The sequence below is a fragment of the Cebus imitator genome, unplaced genomic scaffold (genome assembly GCF_001604975.1).
Source record: "Cebus imitator isolate Cc_AM_T3 unplaced genomic scaffold, Cebus_imitator-1.0 Scaffold195, whole genome shotgun sequence".
NCBI classification, from domain to species: domain Eukaryota; kingdom Metazoa; phylum Chordata; class Mammalia; order Primates; family Cebidae; genus Cebus; species Cebus imitator.
Genome location: NW_016107510.1, coordinates 1,538,743 through 1,556,746, shown reverse-complemented (window position 1 = coordinate 1,556,746; position 18,004 = coordinate 1,538,743).

Below are 18,004 nucleotides of genomic sequence, written 5' to 3'. Positions count from 1 at the left end.
AGTATATTGAAGAGATACATACCTCTATATCCATTGCAGCATTATTTACAGTGGCCAAGATGTGAAAGCAGCCTAAATGTTCATAGATGGATGAATAGATAAAGAAAATGTGGTATATATATATATATATAAAGGATGCTACTCAGCCTTAAAAATAGAATAAAATCCTGCCATATGAGACAGCTTGGATGGACATTATGTTAAGTGAAATGAACCAGTCACAGAAAGACAAATAATAAGTAATTCCACTTATACAGGGTATTTAAAATAGTTAAACTCATAGAAGCAGAGAGTAGAATTGTGATTTCCAGAGGTGGGGGCAATGGTTGAGGAGTTGATCTTCAATGAGTGAGTATAATATTTCAATTATGAAAAATGAATGAGATCTAAACATTCTGCTGTACTGCATTGTGCCTATTATTAACAATACCATATTTTACACTTAAAACTATAAGAAAGTAGATCTCATGTTAAGTGTCCATTCCATAAATCTGGGAAAAAAAAAAAAAGGATACCATGAATAAGAAGTAGGCCTGTGTAACTAGGTTGTCATTTCAATTCAGTTTCCACATTAGCAATTCGGACTTCGCTTCCCTACCAGTGCCTCACCTTTTCTGTGAAGACTAAATTGTCTTAGCCAGCCTACAGGAAGTTTTCATCCTTGTAAAATTCCACTGACTCTTATTATCTGCATCATTCATTGTGTGGTATTATTTGCTATACTTTCAGTAGCCTCTCTGAACATATAACTTAAAAAATTCTTAAGGGACAAACAACCAAGAATCTTACTTTTTTCCATCTCTCTTTTTAATCTTGACTGCATAAAGTTTCAGCATTCTGATTGATTTATTATATATGCAATGTCTATTCAATTTCTGTTAACATGCAGGCTCATTGACTTGATAAATCTCAACGAGACAGTAGAGGCATTCATTGCAATTGATGATAGATTTTCAAATATCTTTAAGTTCATTTTATATTATTTATAATACATTTTAACTCTTCTGGAGAAGGAAGTATATGATATAGTTCAGTGCATTAATACTTAATTTAAAAAATTGGAAAGTAATATGATTTCTCTCTGGGCTCCAAATTCCTAAATTATCTATAAATGATATATTTTGCTTTATAAAGTTTCTGTCTGTTACATGGACATTCATAAAGTGAGTAGGTGAATGTTTCCCATTTTATAAAGTATTCATTAGAAGTATTTTTTAGAAGTACTTGTTCCTTAACTATTTAGGGAACTAAATCATCTAATTGAGTTGTTTACTTATGAAAAGATTTTTCACTATTATTTTTTTTTCAATGATTCAGGTTTTCTATTTTTCTTTATTTTAGTTTTGGTGGCTATGCTATATTTGGAATTTATCTGTTACCCTTAGTTTTTAATATTATTTGTATAAAGTTCTTCATAGCTCAGGTTACTTGATACTTAGTGACTTTTTGATGAATGAATGAATCAATAAATCAATGTTAGGTTCAAGCACCTAGAATGAAGTCTGTATTCATGAACCCATACTTTAGACTCATAAATGAAATAGCATAATATTAAATTATAACATTGAACAAAATGTAATGCACAAGTAAATGCACCAAGAATATGCCCCTTTTAAAATTTTTAAAAATTTTAGCAAAACTAGACAACTTCCCCAACCTAGCAAGGCAGGCCAACATTCAAATTCAGAAAATACAGAGAACATCACAAAGATGCTCATCAAGAACAGCAACCCCAAAACACATGATCGTCAGATTCACCAGGGTTGAAATGAAGAAAAAATGCTAAGGGCAGCCAGAGAGAAAGCTGGGTTACCCACAAAGAGTGGGCAGACTAACAGCGAATATCTCAGCAGAAACCCTACAAGCCAGAAAACAGTGGGGCCAATATTCAACATTTTTAAAGAAAAGAATTTTCAACACAGGATTTCATATCCAGTCAAACTAAACTTCATAAGAGTGAGAGAAATAAAATCCTTTATGAACAAGCAACTGCTGAGAGATTTTGCCACTTCCAGGCCTGCTTTACAGGAGCTCCTGAGGGAAACACTAAACATGAAAAGGAACAACCAGTACCAGCCACTGCAAAAACATACCAAATTGTAAAGACCATAGATGTTAGGAAGAAACTACATCAACTAATGGGCAAAATAAATAGCTAGCATAATGGCAGGATTAAATTCAAACATAACCATATTAGCCTTAAATGTAAATGGGCTAAATGCCCCAATTAGAATATACAGTCTGGGAAATTGGAGAGAGTGAAGACCTATTTGTGTGCTGTATTCAGGAGATCTAGCTCATGTGCAAAGACACACATTGACTCAAAATACAGGGATGGAGAAATATTTACCAAGCAAATCGAAAGTGAAAGAAAGCAGGGCTTGCAACCCTAGTCTCTGATAAAACAGACTTTAAATGAACAAAGATCAAAAGGGACAAAGAAAGCTAATGGTAAATGGATCAATGCAACAAGAAGAGCGAACTATCCTAAATATATATGCACCCTATACAGGAGGAACCAGATTCATAAAGCAAGTTCTTAGAGACCTACAAAGAGACTTAGATTCTCACACAATAATAGTGGGAGATTTTAACACCCCACTGTGAATACTAGGGTGATCAATGAGACAGAAAATTAACAAGGATATCCAGGACTTGAACTCGGATCTGGACCAAGTGGACCTAATAGACATCTACAGAACTCTCCACCCCAAATCAGTGGAATACACATTCTTCTCAGCACCAAATAACACTTATTCTAGAATTGACCTCATAATTGGAAGTAAAATGTTCCTCAGCAAATGCAAAAGAAGAGAAATCATTAAAAAAACATCTCTCAGACCACAGTGCAATCAAATTAGAACTCAGGATTAAGAAATTTACTGAAAACCACACAACTACATGTAATATAAACAACCTGCTCCTGAATGACTACTGGATAAATAATGAAATGAAGGCAGAAATAAAGATGTTCTTCAAAACCAATGACAACAAAGACAATCTACCAGAATCTCTGGACCACATTTAAAGCAGTATGTAGAGGGAAATTTATATGGCACTAAATGCCCACAAGAGAAAGGAGGAAAGATCTAAAATCAACACCCTAATGTCACAATTAAAAGAACTAGAGTAGCAAGAACAAATCCAAAAGCTAGTAGAAGACAAGAAATAACTAAGATCAGAGCAGAAGTGAAGGAGATAGAGACAGGAAAAACCTACAAAAAAATCAATGAATCCAGGAGCTGGTTTTTTGAAAAGGTTAACAAAATAGATAGACCATTAGCCAGATTAATAAAGAAGAAAGGAGAGAAGAATCAAACAGATACAATAAAAAATGATAAAGGGGATATCACCACTGATCAAACAGAAATATAAACTACCATCAGAGAATACTATAAACACCTCTATGCAAATAAACTAGAAAATCTAGAAGAAATAAATTTCTCAACACTTACACTCTCCCAAGTCTAAACCAGAAAGAAGTCGAATCCCTGAATGGATAAATAACAACGTCTGAAATTGAGGCAGCAATTAATAACCTACCAACCAAAAATAGTCCAGGAGCAGACTGATTCACACTGAAGTCAACCAGAGGTACATGGAGGAGCTGGTACCATTCCTTTTGAAACTATTCCAAACTACAAAAAAAGAAGGAATCCTCCCTAACTCATTTTATGAGGCCAGCATCATCTTTATACCAAAACCTGGCAGAGACACAAATAAAAAAGAAAATTTCACGCAAATATCCCTGATGATCCTTGATGCAAAAATCCTCAATAAAATACTGGCAAACTGAATCCAACAACACATCAAAAAGCTTATCCATCATGACCAAGTTGGCTTCATCCCTGGGATGCAAAGTGATATAACATTCTCAAATAAAAAAACGTAATCTATTACATAAACAGAACCAAAGACAAAAACCACATGATTATCTCAATAGATGCAAAGAAGTCCTTCAACAAAATTCAACAACCCTTTATGCTAAAAACTCTCAATAAACTAGGTATTGGGTATTGATGGAATGTATCTCAAAATAATAGATATTTATGACAAACCCAAAGCCAGTATCATACTGAATCGGTAAAAATTGGAAATATTCCCTTTGAAAACTGGCACAAGACAAGGATACCCTCTCTCACCAGTCATATCTAACATAGTATTGGAAATTCTGGCTAGGGCAATTGAGCAAGAAAAAGAAATAAAGGGTATTCAATTAGGAAAAGAGGAAGTCAAATTGTCTCTATTTGCAGATGACATGATTGTGTATTTAGAAGGCCCCATTGTCTCAGCCCAAAATCTCCTTAAGCTGATAAGCAACTTCTGCAAAGTCTCTGTATACAAAAATTAGTGTGCAAAATCACAAGCATTCCTATACATCAATAACAGACAAACTGAGATCCAAATCATGAGTGAACTCCCATTAACAATTGCTACAAAGAATAAAATACCTAGGAATACAACTTACAAGGGATGTGAAGGAACTCTTCAAGGAGAACTACAAACCACTGTTTGAGGAAATAAGCAAAAACACAAACCAATGGAAAAACATTCCATGCTGATGGTTAGGAAGAATGAGTATTGTGAAAATGGCTATACTGCCTAACATAATTTACAGATTCACTGCTATCCTCATCAAGCTACCACTGGCTTTCTTTACAGAATTGGGAAAAAAGATACCTTACATTTAATATGGAACCAAAAAAGAGGCCACATAGCCAAGTCAATCCTAAGAAACAACAACAAAAAGCAAAGCTGGAGGCATCACGCTACCTGACTTCAAACAATACTACAAGGCTACAGTAATCAAAACAGCACAGTAATGGTACCAAAACAGACATATAGACCAATGGAACAGAACAGAGGCCTCCAACATAAGGCCATACATCTACAACCATATGATCTTTGACAAACCTGACAAAAACAAGCAATGTGGAAAGGATTCCTTATTTAATAAATGGTGTTGGGAAAACTGGCTAGCCATATGGAGAAAGCTGAAACTAGATCCCTCTCTTACACCTTATACAAAAATTATCTCCAGATGGATTAAAGATTTAAACATAAAACCTACTACCATAAAAATCCTAAAAGAAAACCTAGGCAATATCATTCAGGACATACGCATGGGCAAGGACTTCATGACTAAAACACCAAAAGCAATGTCAACAAAAACCAAAATAGACAATTGGAAGCTTCTGTACAGCAAAAGAAGCTATCATTAGAGTGAACAGGCAACTAACATAATGGGAGAAAATTTTTGCAATCTACCCACCTGACAAAAGGCCAACGTACAGAATCTACAAAGAACTTTAACAAACCTACAAAAGAAAACAAAATCAAATAGTTGGTAAGGGATATGAACAGGCACTTCTAAGAAGACATTTATGTAGCCAACAAACATATGAAAAGAAGCTCATCATCACTGGTCATTAGAGAAATGAAAATCATAACCACATTGAGATACTATCTCATGCCAGTTAGAATACAATCATTAAAAAGTCAGGAGACAACAGATGTTGGAGAGGATATGGAGAAATAGGAACACCTTTACACTGTTGATGGGAGTGTAAATTAGTTCAGCCATTATGGAAGACAGTGTGGTGATTTCTGAAGGACCTAGAGACAGCAATACCATTTGACCTAGCAATCCCACTACTGGGTATATACCCAAAGTATTATATATCATTCTACTATAAAAACACATGCACACATATGTTTACTGCAGCACTGTTCACAATAGCAAAGGCTTGGAACCAACCCAAGTGCCCATTATTGATAGACTGGATAAAGAAAATGTGGCATATATACGCCATGGACTACTATGCAGCCATAAAAAAGGATGAGTTTATGTCCTTTGCAGGGACATGGATGAAGCTGGAAACCATCATCCTCAGCAAACTAACACAAGAACAGAAAACTAAACAGCATATGTTCTCACTCATAAGAAGGAGCTGAAAAATGAGAAGACACGGACATGGGGAGGGGAACAACACACACTGGGGCCAGACATTGGGTGAGGGGCTAGGGATGGCATAGCATTAGGTGAAATACCTAATGTAGATGACAAGGTGATGGATGCAGCAAACCATCATGACACATGTGTAAGTACGTAACAAGCCTGCACATTCTGCACATGTACCACAGAACTTAAAGTATAATAAAAAAATTAATCTTAATACACCCTTGCTTTTTTCCCATCTCAACTCCAGTGATGTAATCAACTATTCAGACCAGATGAATAACTTTCCACTCTTCTCTAAATATATGCACACATGTATCGTGTTTGTGCTTTATTTTTATGTATTTTTATTTTGCTATTTTTAAATACATATGACATACTAAAGGGTGAATATCTGATTTGGTACACTCTTTAAGGAATATGTGCAAAAGGAACAAGCATGTACCTACACACAGTTTAGGTAAAAGAATATCCCGCTTAATACTGCCCCTTCTCCTTAAACCAAGGATGCCATAATTCCAAAATTTCTGTTAAAGATACTTTTACTTTTTACTTTTCTTTATAGTAATTAACCACATATGTAGGCATCCTGGAGCACTATATTTCCTATTTTCTTGTGATTCATTTTTGTTTTTGAATTTGCTATTTCATCTAAATTTCAAATCTTTTTGGCATGAATCTTTTCATATTATTCTTTATTATCTTATTAAGATATAAATGACTGCTTCATTTGTGGCCATACCTTGACTCTATTTGTATTATCGTTTACATGTGCCTCTGTTTTCTTGATTAATTTTGCCAATTTTTGGAACTTTATTAGGTTTTTCAGTTCTTGACTTACTTTGTTTTCTAAAATGTACCATTGTTTCAATGTCTGTTTTTATCATTATCTTTATTTTTTTTGCTGACATTTACTTTATTTGTGGTCATTGTCTAGTTTTTTTCCAACCGATTTTTTAAGTTAGACATTCAGATCAATTTCTTAACCCTTCTCTTTTTCCCCCCTAATTTAATCATTAAAGGTAATCATACATGTTTGATATGTGTATATATATATATATATGTGTGTGTATATATATATATATATAATAGTTTTTATCCCAAAAACATTATAATTTTTATTATTTTCCTTGACCCCTGTATTATTTAGAAGTGTTTTTTGTTGAATTTTATGAATGTATGTATAATTTAAAGTTCTTTTCATTATTGACTTCTAATTTATCTGTGAGGTGGTTAGAGAATATGATGAATATGACACCAACCCTTTAAAATCAGTATAGATTTACTTTATAGCCTAGAACATGTTCAATTTTTAAATTGTTTCACTTATGCCTGTAAAGAAAGTGTACTCTCCAGTTGGAGGCAGTGTTTTGCATATAGTTATTAGATACTTTTACACTTTGTTAACTAAGTTATTTAAATACTTTAAATACTTCTACTCACTTTGTCTCTCAATCACACTAAAATGAACGTTTGAAATATTTGTCCCAATTATGATTAACTTGCAAATTTGTGTTTTCAATTCAATCATGTATTTCTATATTTTGAAACTTTTATTATAATTTATATTTAAAATGTATATATTTCCTCCTGAATAAAAGCTATTATTTGTGACTCTCTATATTTTTGGTGGTGATTTTTACCTTCAGTCTTTTTATATATGCTAATAGAGCTATTCCAGTGTTTCAATATTTATTAATTTTATTAAAAACTTTATCTCAGATAATAATTATTGAAAAATTTTTTTAGTCTTTTATGTTCAGACTTTATTTTAGTTGTGGCTTTTAAAATAGCATGTATTTGGATATTTTTCGAATCCAATCTGTCTACTTTTGTTACTGGATTGGACAAACTTGTTGATTTTACATTGTTCTGACGATGAACATTTTTTTATTTCTATCTCTAGCAAATTATTTTGATATTTGTATTTGTGCTGCTTCTCTCTCATATTTATTTGAGTTGATTAGTGTGATTTTTATTTTTAAATTCCCATCTATTTCTCCACTTATTTGGAAGTTATATATGTTTTCTCATCTGTAAAGGAGTAACTCTCCAGCACTGTGTGCATATGTAATTTAATGAAATTTAAATAAATATTGTTACCTATCCCCTTTACAATAAGTGAATTGCAAAAGCCTTTAAATCTGATTCCATTACCCCTTACTTAGAGACAGTTGATTTTTTAAAATAAATTGAATCCTAAACTCACAAATTCAAAATTGTTATTATAGCATGTAGCCAATATTTACTTATATTTACTTAGAAGTTTACAATTTTCATTGTTTAAGCTTATTTCTCTCATCTGATGTGTTCTTTCTGGTATCATTCCTTCAGGAGCATTTTATAAATATTGTCTAAATATAATATCACCTATTGATTATGTATGCTCTCAGGTATTTACTTTTAGTATGAAAATACCTTTATTTCTTCTCAATCTGGAAAATAATTTTACTGAATGTAACAACTCTAGAAAACAAGATGTCACACCTCTATTTTCTGTTTCCACTCTGACTGACTCTGCGTCAGCTATGGGTTTTTTTTGGTGGCAATCTTTTTACTTTTGCTACTTTTAAGATGGTTTTATTCTGTTTAGCATTCTGAAGTTTCACTAGGATGTATCATGGTATGAATTTATTATTATTTAAAATTTGTGTTGGCCTCTGTTGAGATACCTGGATTTTAGAATATCTGTATTCAATGAATTACAGAACATTTTTAACTATTAAGTTCTCACATTTTATATTTGATTCATTGTCTCTTTTTGTTGAATCGTTCTGATCAGATGTGTATTTCTCCTTCTCACTGCATTTTATATGTCCCATAATATCACTTTCATTCCTTTTATCATGGTGTCTTTCTGAGCTGTATTCAGAATATTTTCTTCAGTTTGACCTTCCAAATAAATATGTTCTATTTTTTTTTAATCTGGCTCTAATCAGCTGTTTGATTTATTCTTTACATCAAAAAAAAAGACTTTTTTTTCAAGTCAGAAATTTCTTGAATCCCCATTCTGCCCAAACTACTCCCACCTACACATATGTTTTCTTCCAAGATAGGTCATTTATCTTTATGTACCATTCTGATCTGATTATTTACTATTGTTAGGTATAAGACGTATGTGCTATTCTAAAATTTTACCAAATTACAGTTTGAAACTACTGTTATTTGAATTCCATGTCTTCTTTATTGAATTGCTGTCTCATTTTGCTGAAGCACATCCCTTTCTTCTGAAAAAAGAAAAGATATTTTGATTTAGTTTTCAGTTATTTGTATTTCCAACTTGATCCTGGGGAACTCCTCATATTTTGATATTTGATCATCAGATTGATCCTCTGTCTTGAGCCTTTCCTCTCANAGTCAGGAGAAAAAAAATACAGTCTAAAGCAGAGAAAACAAAAGAAAGGGATGAAATAACACAGGAAAATTGTGAATGCATATTTGTACAGTTTTTATAAGTATACATATACATATATACATATAGGTATATATGTATATACATTTATATACATATGTGTATATTAATACATATAAATGTAATGTATATATAGACATATAATCTTTAACATTTGAGGAAATTTTAATTATTTTTTAAAACGGTTTCTTCAGGATTATTTATAAATGAATTATTTTAAATTTAGGGAAAAAAAAAAACTCAAAAATTAAATAATGGGCCAAAGAAGTGAACAAAGAATTTACATAAAAAGTATTAAAGTTGTCAAAAAGATATTCAACTTTATTTATAATCAAAGAAATGTGGTTTTAAACTACACTGAGATATCGTCTTTCAATTCTCAAACTGGAAATATTAAAGTTTGACAACCTGTTCAGTTGGTGATGTTGTAGGGAAACAGACATCCCATATGTGGTGGGTGGGAATATAAATTGGTACACCACTTACAGAGAAAAATTTGGCAAATCTGTCAAAACTACTTACACATTCAACCCAGTATTCAATTTCTTGTCATTTGCCCTAGAGGTACACATTCAACAATATGAAATAGAGCTATTCAAGGTTATTGAGTCATTACTTGAATTTATGAAATATCAGAAGTAACCTAATGCTTACTTAGGAGAGTTTGGTTGTGGCCTGCCCAGACCGTAGATTATCATGTAGCTGCAACAAATGATGAAAAATGACACTATGTGATTCCAGGATATATTGTTGAGTTAAAAAAAAAAGTATAAAAGCATGTAAGCATGTTTTTAATATTACCTAATGTGTAAGAAAGAAAAAATAAGAAAATATGTATGCATTACTTATATTTGTATAAGCAAAAATCATCACCGTGGAAACTCACATGAAGAATAAACCAGAAACAAATATTTTGATTATCTTTTGGGAGTGTTTGAGAGTGAAGTGGAGACATTTTGGTGGGGACCTGATACTTTTCTGTTATCTTTTTGTATAATTTTTATCTTGTTAACATTTTTATGCTTTGCATACTTAAACATAAATTAATGAATCAACAAAGTTGTTGGGGGGTTACTTAAAATAAAACAGAAGCAGAAATTCATAAGCCTATTTGTGTTTCAAATAAATAAAGTCGTAACACTTCAGGGTATGACAGCTAATTAAAAATTAATTTTTGAACATTTCGCTGTATATTCTTAGATTAGAGATTTAGAAAACTGTAAACAAATATTGAACTCTAATTGCTAGATTTGTTTGTAGCTGTGGTATGGGTTGATATTTCTGAAATGGCTTTTTGTGTATTCTAGGAATGAACAAATAAGTAATTTAAAAAAGTTAAGCATAAGGAGAGAAGTCTTAAATTAAGCCTGTGATATTGGATTCAAACTAAAGGTATCAGTACAGATTTATGGGTTTTCAGATAGATTAGTTAGATATCTATGTTTTTGCATGTTTGTGTGTGTCTCCGTATTGCATATATTTTCTAGCTATGTCTCCCCAAAACAGGTCTTAGAAGCTAAGCCACCTAAGTAGCAATAACTACACCTAGCATCCAGGTCTAGGTTTCTTAGTTATATGCATATAAATGGTAAGAAAACAAACAAAAATCACCTCTCTTTTTATAGTAAAATGCCATTCTTGTAGAAGAAAAAGTCAAGTTAGAAAATTAAAATTTGGCAACCATCATGGTAATAATTCATTTAAGCAAAATTATCATACTGTTGGGTAAAATGTAGTGAGAAACAAAATATTTACATAGTCTCAAAGTATCTTCTCAAAAGTGAATTATCAATAACAAGAGAAAAATCTAGTAACTGTCATGGAGATATTGTAGAACATCACCTTAGCCAATAGACCAATTTAACATCACTATTCATGGAACAAAATTATATTGTGGACGTTCAGATATGATACACAAAGAAACTCACTTCATCACCTTTGGAATATTCCTTCTAAAAATCAGTCACCTAAATTTTCTTACAGGAAAACATCGCTCAAGCCCAAACCAAAAAACACTCAAAAAAAAAAAAAAAACGACTGTTCTTTACTTTTCAAAAATTGAATGTCATGGAAGACAAAGAAAATCTGATCAAAAAAAAAAATCTATTCTGAATTGGATCCTGAAATACAATAAAGGACACTGATCCTGAAGATTAGAAAAATTGGAAAACGATCTGTAGATTATATAATAGATTGTGCTACTCTTGGTTACAATTATTTTGATAATTATACTGTGATTATAAAGACAATATCCTTGTTCTTAGGAATTTACACTGAAGTATTGAGCAGTGAAGTGGCATTCTGACTGCCACATTTTGTGAATTTATTCAGAAAAAATGACATAAACACACACAAAGTGAAGCAAATGTGAAAAAAATGTTAATACTTGCAGATTCTGGGTGAGAATATTATATAGCAGTTCTTTATGTTATTCTTACAGATTTTCTGTAATATTAAAATTATTTGAAAGTAAAAAATACTAACAACAAAAGAACAAATTACAAGGGTATTGATATTCCAGAAAATAGCATTCTTCTTTTATTTAAGATTCTTGCAAGTTAGATTTCTGCCTCACTGAGCATCTGTAAATACTGAAATATGGTACCCAGAAGTGAAACGGGTAAAAATACCAGTGTCTGATGTGACAAAAGGGTGAGATTTTTCTCAGCCCCCTTAATGACTGCCTTTCTTCGGATACTATTTATACGGGACAGCAAAAGCAATAATGTACTGTCAGCTAAGGGCCTGTTAAAAGTGGGCTGAATCTAAGAATTGATATCTCATCAGCCTACCCGACCATGGTGGCCCACAGGTAATGACAGAGTTGCAAGGTATGTTACCTGAGATAGAATACAGTGTTATCCAATCATCTCAAATGATCTTTTACTGTATACTTCATTTGTATGCTATCTTTTAGGAACCACTTGTTTATAAAGTTCAAATTGGGAAAGGTTGAATCACAGCTTTCTCTTTGAAATCTCAGTACACCAACTTTTTCAGAGGAATAAGTATGTGGGGCTTGTCTGCTTTTGGGGAAGCACCAGAATTATCACAGTTCTAATTACGTAGAAACCATCCAAATAGAATCTATTAGGGCTTTGCTCTGGACTAAGTCTCTGACCCTAAAGAAGGACAAAACAACTTTACTACTTGAAAAATAAAAACCATAAAGGTGTTGCCATCACTCTGGCCACATGCAGTGTACTTCAAAATGAAGACAAAGCTATACTGTAAAATAAGGGTAAAGAATTTAGAGTTATGATTTTTAATAATTATGTCAAAGCTTTAAAAAATATCAAATATTAAATGTCTTTTCTTTATACTTTGCTTATGCTTGCATTGGCCTAAACTTATGGTTAGTCTGTTTATTCATAAGATAGTCACATACCTGCCTGGGAAAAATGGAGCTTCCAGGAAAAAGATCCTCAACATGACTTCTAAGGAAGGATACAATGATTCTCATTTTTCTAAGATGTATTAGAATCATCTGCAGTGCTGTTCCAGTTTACTTATGCTCTCTGAGATCCTTATGTACACACATGAAAATGAGTACAGCTGATCTCCATTAAGAAGGACTACCACTTCTGCGGGGCCATTACTAATGGGTTTGTATGTGATTTCTCAGCTGTGTGAATGGTGAGGGGTGAGATGGAAAGATAGGTTAAGGTTTATTGTTCTAAAAATGCCTTTTTAATGCCAAGGAGAGCGTAGATGTATATTCATGTTTGGTAGATTTTCTTATAGACCTCATAATATTTCTTGTAAGATTTCCTCACGAGATGTCCAGTCAAGCCAGAAAATACAGTAAAATGAAGGTGATACCTGAGTATCTAGAATAAAATAGGATAAGGAAAAATTATAACTGAGATCATTATAACAGTGAAACCGTTCCAACCTTACCCACTCCATCCTGCTTCTAACCCCTAAGCTGTTCTTGTTCATTCCTGGGTATAGGACCTTGGCAGGAGCTTAGTTTATAGTTTAATTTTGAAACAAAGATGATACCAGCCATTTCCCAAAACAAACCCCTTCTTGCCTGAGGACTGGACTGCTTTTGTAGGACTAACAAATTAGCCACAAGTTTAGGGGTCATACAGCTAGGGACCACTAGATTCTAAACTTTCCCAACTGCTCATAGGGATAATATCACTATTGTAAAACCTAAGATTGGTGCTTCAGGTATTTGTCAAACCCTGTACTTGATGGGGCAGCTGGTACCACCCAGATCAATAGATTGGCTTATCTTGTATTGTGACCTCCACTCAGAAACTGACTCAGCACAAGACAGCTTCCACTCCCTATGATTTCATGTATGACTCAACCAATCAACACTACATGCCCCATTCCCTGCCCTGCTTCCCACCAAATTTCCTTTAAAAACTCCAGTCTCCAAATTTTCAGAGAGATTGATTTGATTAATAACTCTGTCTCCTGCATGGTGCAGCTGGCCTCACGTCAGTTAAACTCTTTCTTTATGGCAATGCTGTGGTCTTTGTGCAGCAGGCAGGAAGAAACCATCAGTTGGCTACAAGGCTTCTTTAAGGTTTAACATGTTTGGAAACAAACAAAAAAAGCATACCTAGGCTTTGATAATAAAACTCCCTCTGATTTAAGTTCTTTCTGACCCATTGAGAGCCTTCTCCTATAATGTTGCTTCTGCCAGGCTTGCACTTGACCTCTGATCCCAGTAACACTGAGGCTGACTCCCTGTTCTATCCATGCCTATCCTGACTTTTAACTTGCATGGAAATCTGACTTTTGAGAATTGGACAGAAAATGACTTTGCACTTACTATGCTATAGTTCATTATTTGTCTTTCTCAGTGTCATTTAATCTGAAGCAAAAATAATAAATGACTATTTTCTCTAAATTTCTATGCTTTTTCCTGTCAATGTTAAAAATTTCGTGGATTTCCTTCTTAAGGAAATAAATTGTTAATGATTACTCCAGTTGTGTGACCATAGTCAACAATTAAAATAATTTCATTGACTATGATTATAGGCATTGAATTTCTTTCTTAAATAATTTGATTAAGTGATTCACTAACCTGCACTCTCTTGTGAGTTAAATCCAATTTGAGCCAGATTTTTTTTAAAAAAGAGAGAGATGATTGAGGATCTTAGTGCCTATTCTAGTGCCACTTTACAGATATGAGTATTTATTGGACAATCTTCAAAAAAAAAATAAAATGTTTTAACATAAAATGTCAGAAAATCAATCTAGCACACTGTGTTTTGTCTTTCATGTTGTGAAACTGTCTTCACCTCTAAATCCTTTAGCAGAAAATTACCTTTTCCAAAACAAAGGAAGTGTAGCCTTATTTATAATTACAGTCATTTTCATTGGGCTAATAATCAACAACTTCTAGATCACTAGAAACAGACTCTGCTATTGTTTAAATAGGTCGAGTACTAAAAATTCTTAAAAAGCTTGATTTAGACATTAAAAAAAAAAAAAGAGTTTTTCTGCAATTTGACTTGTAGAACGTAAGGTTAAGTACAAAGACCCAAAGATCCACTAGAACTATTGCCATGACATAATCCTCATTCCTGGGTCCCTTGGACCATTAACAGGCAACACTGGCAGCCATTTTTAATCGGGAGAATTGAAATTATGATACACTGAGTTCTTGCTGCTGTGACCTTACTTTGCTTACAGAAGCTCTATACATGTTGCTGAGTAACTTGTTTTTTTTTTGGTTCTCTTTTTCCAGCATGAGTTTTGCCCCACAGTGGAACTACTGTCAAAATGTCGTAAAGATCTTCCTTCCTTTCTTTTTTATTTTTATTTTCTCAAGGCAGAGTTTCACTCTTGCTGTCCAGGCTGGAGTGCGATGGAGTGATCTCGGCTCACTGGAACCTCCGCCTCCTGGGTTCAAGCCATTCTCCTGCCTCAGCCTCCCAAGTTGCCAGGATTACAGGCGTCTGCCACCATGCCCAGCTAATTTTTGTATTTTTAATAGAGACAGAGTTTCACTGTGTTGGCCAGGCTGGTCTCAAATTCCTGATCTCTGGTGATCCACCCACCTTGGCTTCCCAAAGTGCTGGGATTACAGGCATGAGGGTCTTCCTCTCTTTAAAGGAAAGTTTTGTGTTTATCTGCTTCCCCTGGCATAGATAAGGCTTTTCTGCTAAAGACAGACATGAAATATAAAGAAAATAAAAAAGAAAAGTGAGAGACAGAGGAAGGAAGGGAAGGGAAGAGGAGGGGAGAACGGGAAGGAGGAGGGGAGGGGATGGGAAAAAGGGAGGGGACAGAAGGGAAAACTGGGTAAACACAAAAGTTGAATAGAATTTGGTTCTAAGTCCATTCTGAATTTTGTCATTCAAAAATAGCCTTGTAAATATTTGCAAATGAAACCTTAGTCCTATTCTGGAGAAGTTGTAGGACTTCATTCATTGATTTAAAACATAATCCTAAAAATAATAGTAGTAATAAAACTTAACATTTATCTAGTATTTATATTAGTTCATTGACACAACAAGGATTCACAGAAAATTTTAATGAATTGTCAAATGGTTTTCACCTTTTATATATTTTCAATCTAATAGATTCCAGGAGACGGCTTTTTTAAAACAAATCTACAAATTTAGATAGCATAATAAATGAAATGTTGCAACGGCAAGGTTTCATGGATAAATTGCATCTATACATAATGTTATTCATCCAAAAATGTTTTAAGAAAATCCAGGCTAGCAACTCACTGATCCAAGATTCCTTCTTTATTTGCCTGTGTAACTGTATTCATGCAATCTGTCCTCATAGAATATCCTGTCTTCCTACCAGTGTGTCTCATCCTTCAAGCCTTAGTTCAAATTCTACCTTTTCAGATTCATAAAAGATAATCTTACTGTCTAAACTCACAGTGGTACAATGGCTCTATTGTCTGAGCCATCCTCTTTCTCTTCAGTATTAAAATCACAAGCTCTGGAATCAAGGTTTGAGTCTAATCTCTAAGGTTTGAGTCTAATCTCTAAGGTTTGAGTCAAAGGTATGATTCTAAGATTTTCCATACACTACTATGTGATGTCAGCCTTTTAAATCCTTTGAACTTCCATTTTCTCTTTTGTAAATGGTGGTAGTAGTATTTATTTGAAGATATGTGAGATGACATATGTAAAGAATTTAGCAATATACCACAGAAAATAAATATAGAAATAATAGAACATGGACAGTGAAATAACAGTGTTACCCTTATCATCACTATGATGAATAGTCTGGTTTACTGAGCTGGAATGCCACATATGGGCACATCTTATAATATTTAAAGGAAGACTTCAAGCTGTCCATCTTGTTTGCATGAGGTTGTCTTTGTTTCCCAGCACGTATCCATCCTCAGCTATACTGTTTTCACAGAAGACACATAGCTACTTTAACCAAACTTTCCAATATCAACACAAGATCTGCCTGGAAAGCCCCCTTTCATGGTATTAGAGAGTAACTGTAGTACCACCCTGAGTTTCTAATGAGGACCACCACTTCCCACCAGTGATATTTAAAATTTCTTTTACAATAAAAGCCCACTTTGTAACATTATTAGCAAGTGGTGTTAATTAAATAGTTTTAACTTGTTCCTTTCTCTCAAGCCAGTCTGTAATAAACCTGGTATCCCTACAAATCTTCCATTGCCTTGCTCATCATGGTTAGTATAATAAATATTTTGCTTTCATGACCATTGGCCTCACTCACAAGTCTTCAGTTTTACTTTGTCTCATCTAGTACTTCCTCTTGGGTGAAATTTTTAATAAGCAGTGAGATGACCAAAGATGAGATTCAAAAATGTGAGGCCTGCAGCTTGGATAAGCCATATTACAGGGGAGAAATCCCTGAGTAATTCACAGCTGGGCTTGTTTCCAAGAAAAAATTCAGCCTCTATTTTATTTCTTGACTCTCCATTAGAATGGATTTCTACTTCAGGAGAAATAATTCAACTTTTAAGAATAAAGTGATAGTACTTTTTTCCTTCAGTTCCAATATTAGACCTGAGGGGTAAAGTCTATGTTCCCCAGTGAAGAGAACACAACACCATCCACACTCACATATCATTGACTGTGGACTGTGCACTTTGCTGGTCCGATGTCAGCAGTCGGAGATGGAGGCCTAATTAGAAAACAAACAAACACACAAAAATAATCAAGAAGCATCTGAGAATTTTTATGGAATTAAACTATCATGCAGTTGCTACTAAAATAAATAAAAATACTATTTCTTTTAAAACTACCTGCTTATATTTTAGTTAAAAAGAGAAAGAGAGAGGGAAAGAGTTAAAATGTCAGCCTGCTATTTTTTCCTATAAAGTCATAAAGCTTAATTCAAAAATTTTCTGGAATTTATAGTGCCAGAGGCTAAGCTAAAAATAATTTCCCCTCATTAGATCTTGCAGTTTAACCTCTGAAGTGGAAGGTCTGTGACAGATACATCAAGACTCCAGCTCACAAAAGCACCATTCAAAAAGGAAAAGAATAAAGAGGAGCTGTTGCTATTAAATGACCCATAGAGAATCAAAAAGAAAAAGAAGACTATTTCTGTAGCTTTCTGGGACTAAGCATACTGTTGCTAGGCCGTTCCAGGTGGATCACTCCTGTCAGCTTCAAATGTATCATGTGCTAAATGAGCATGAAATTTTATATGGA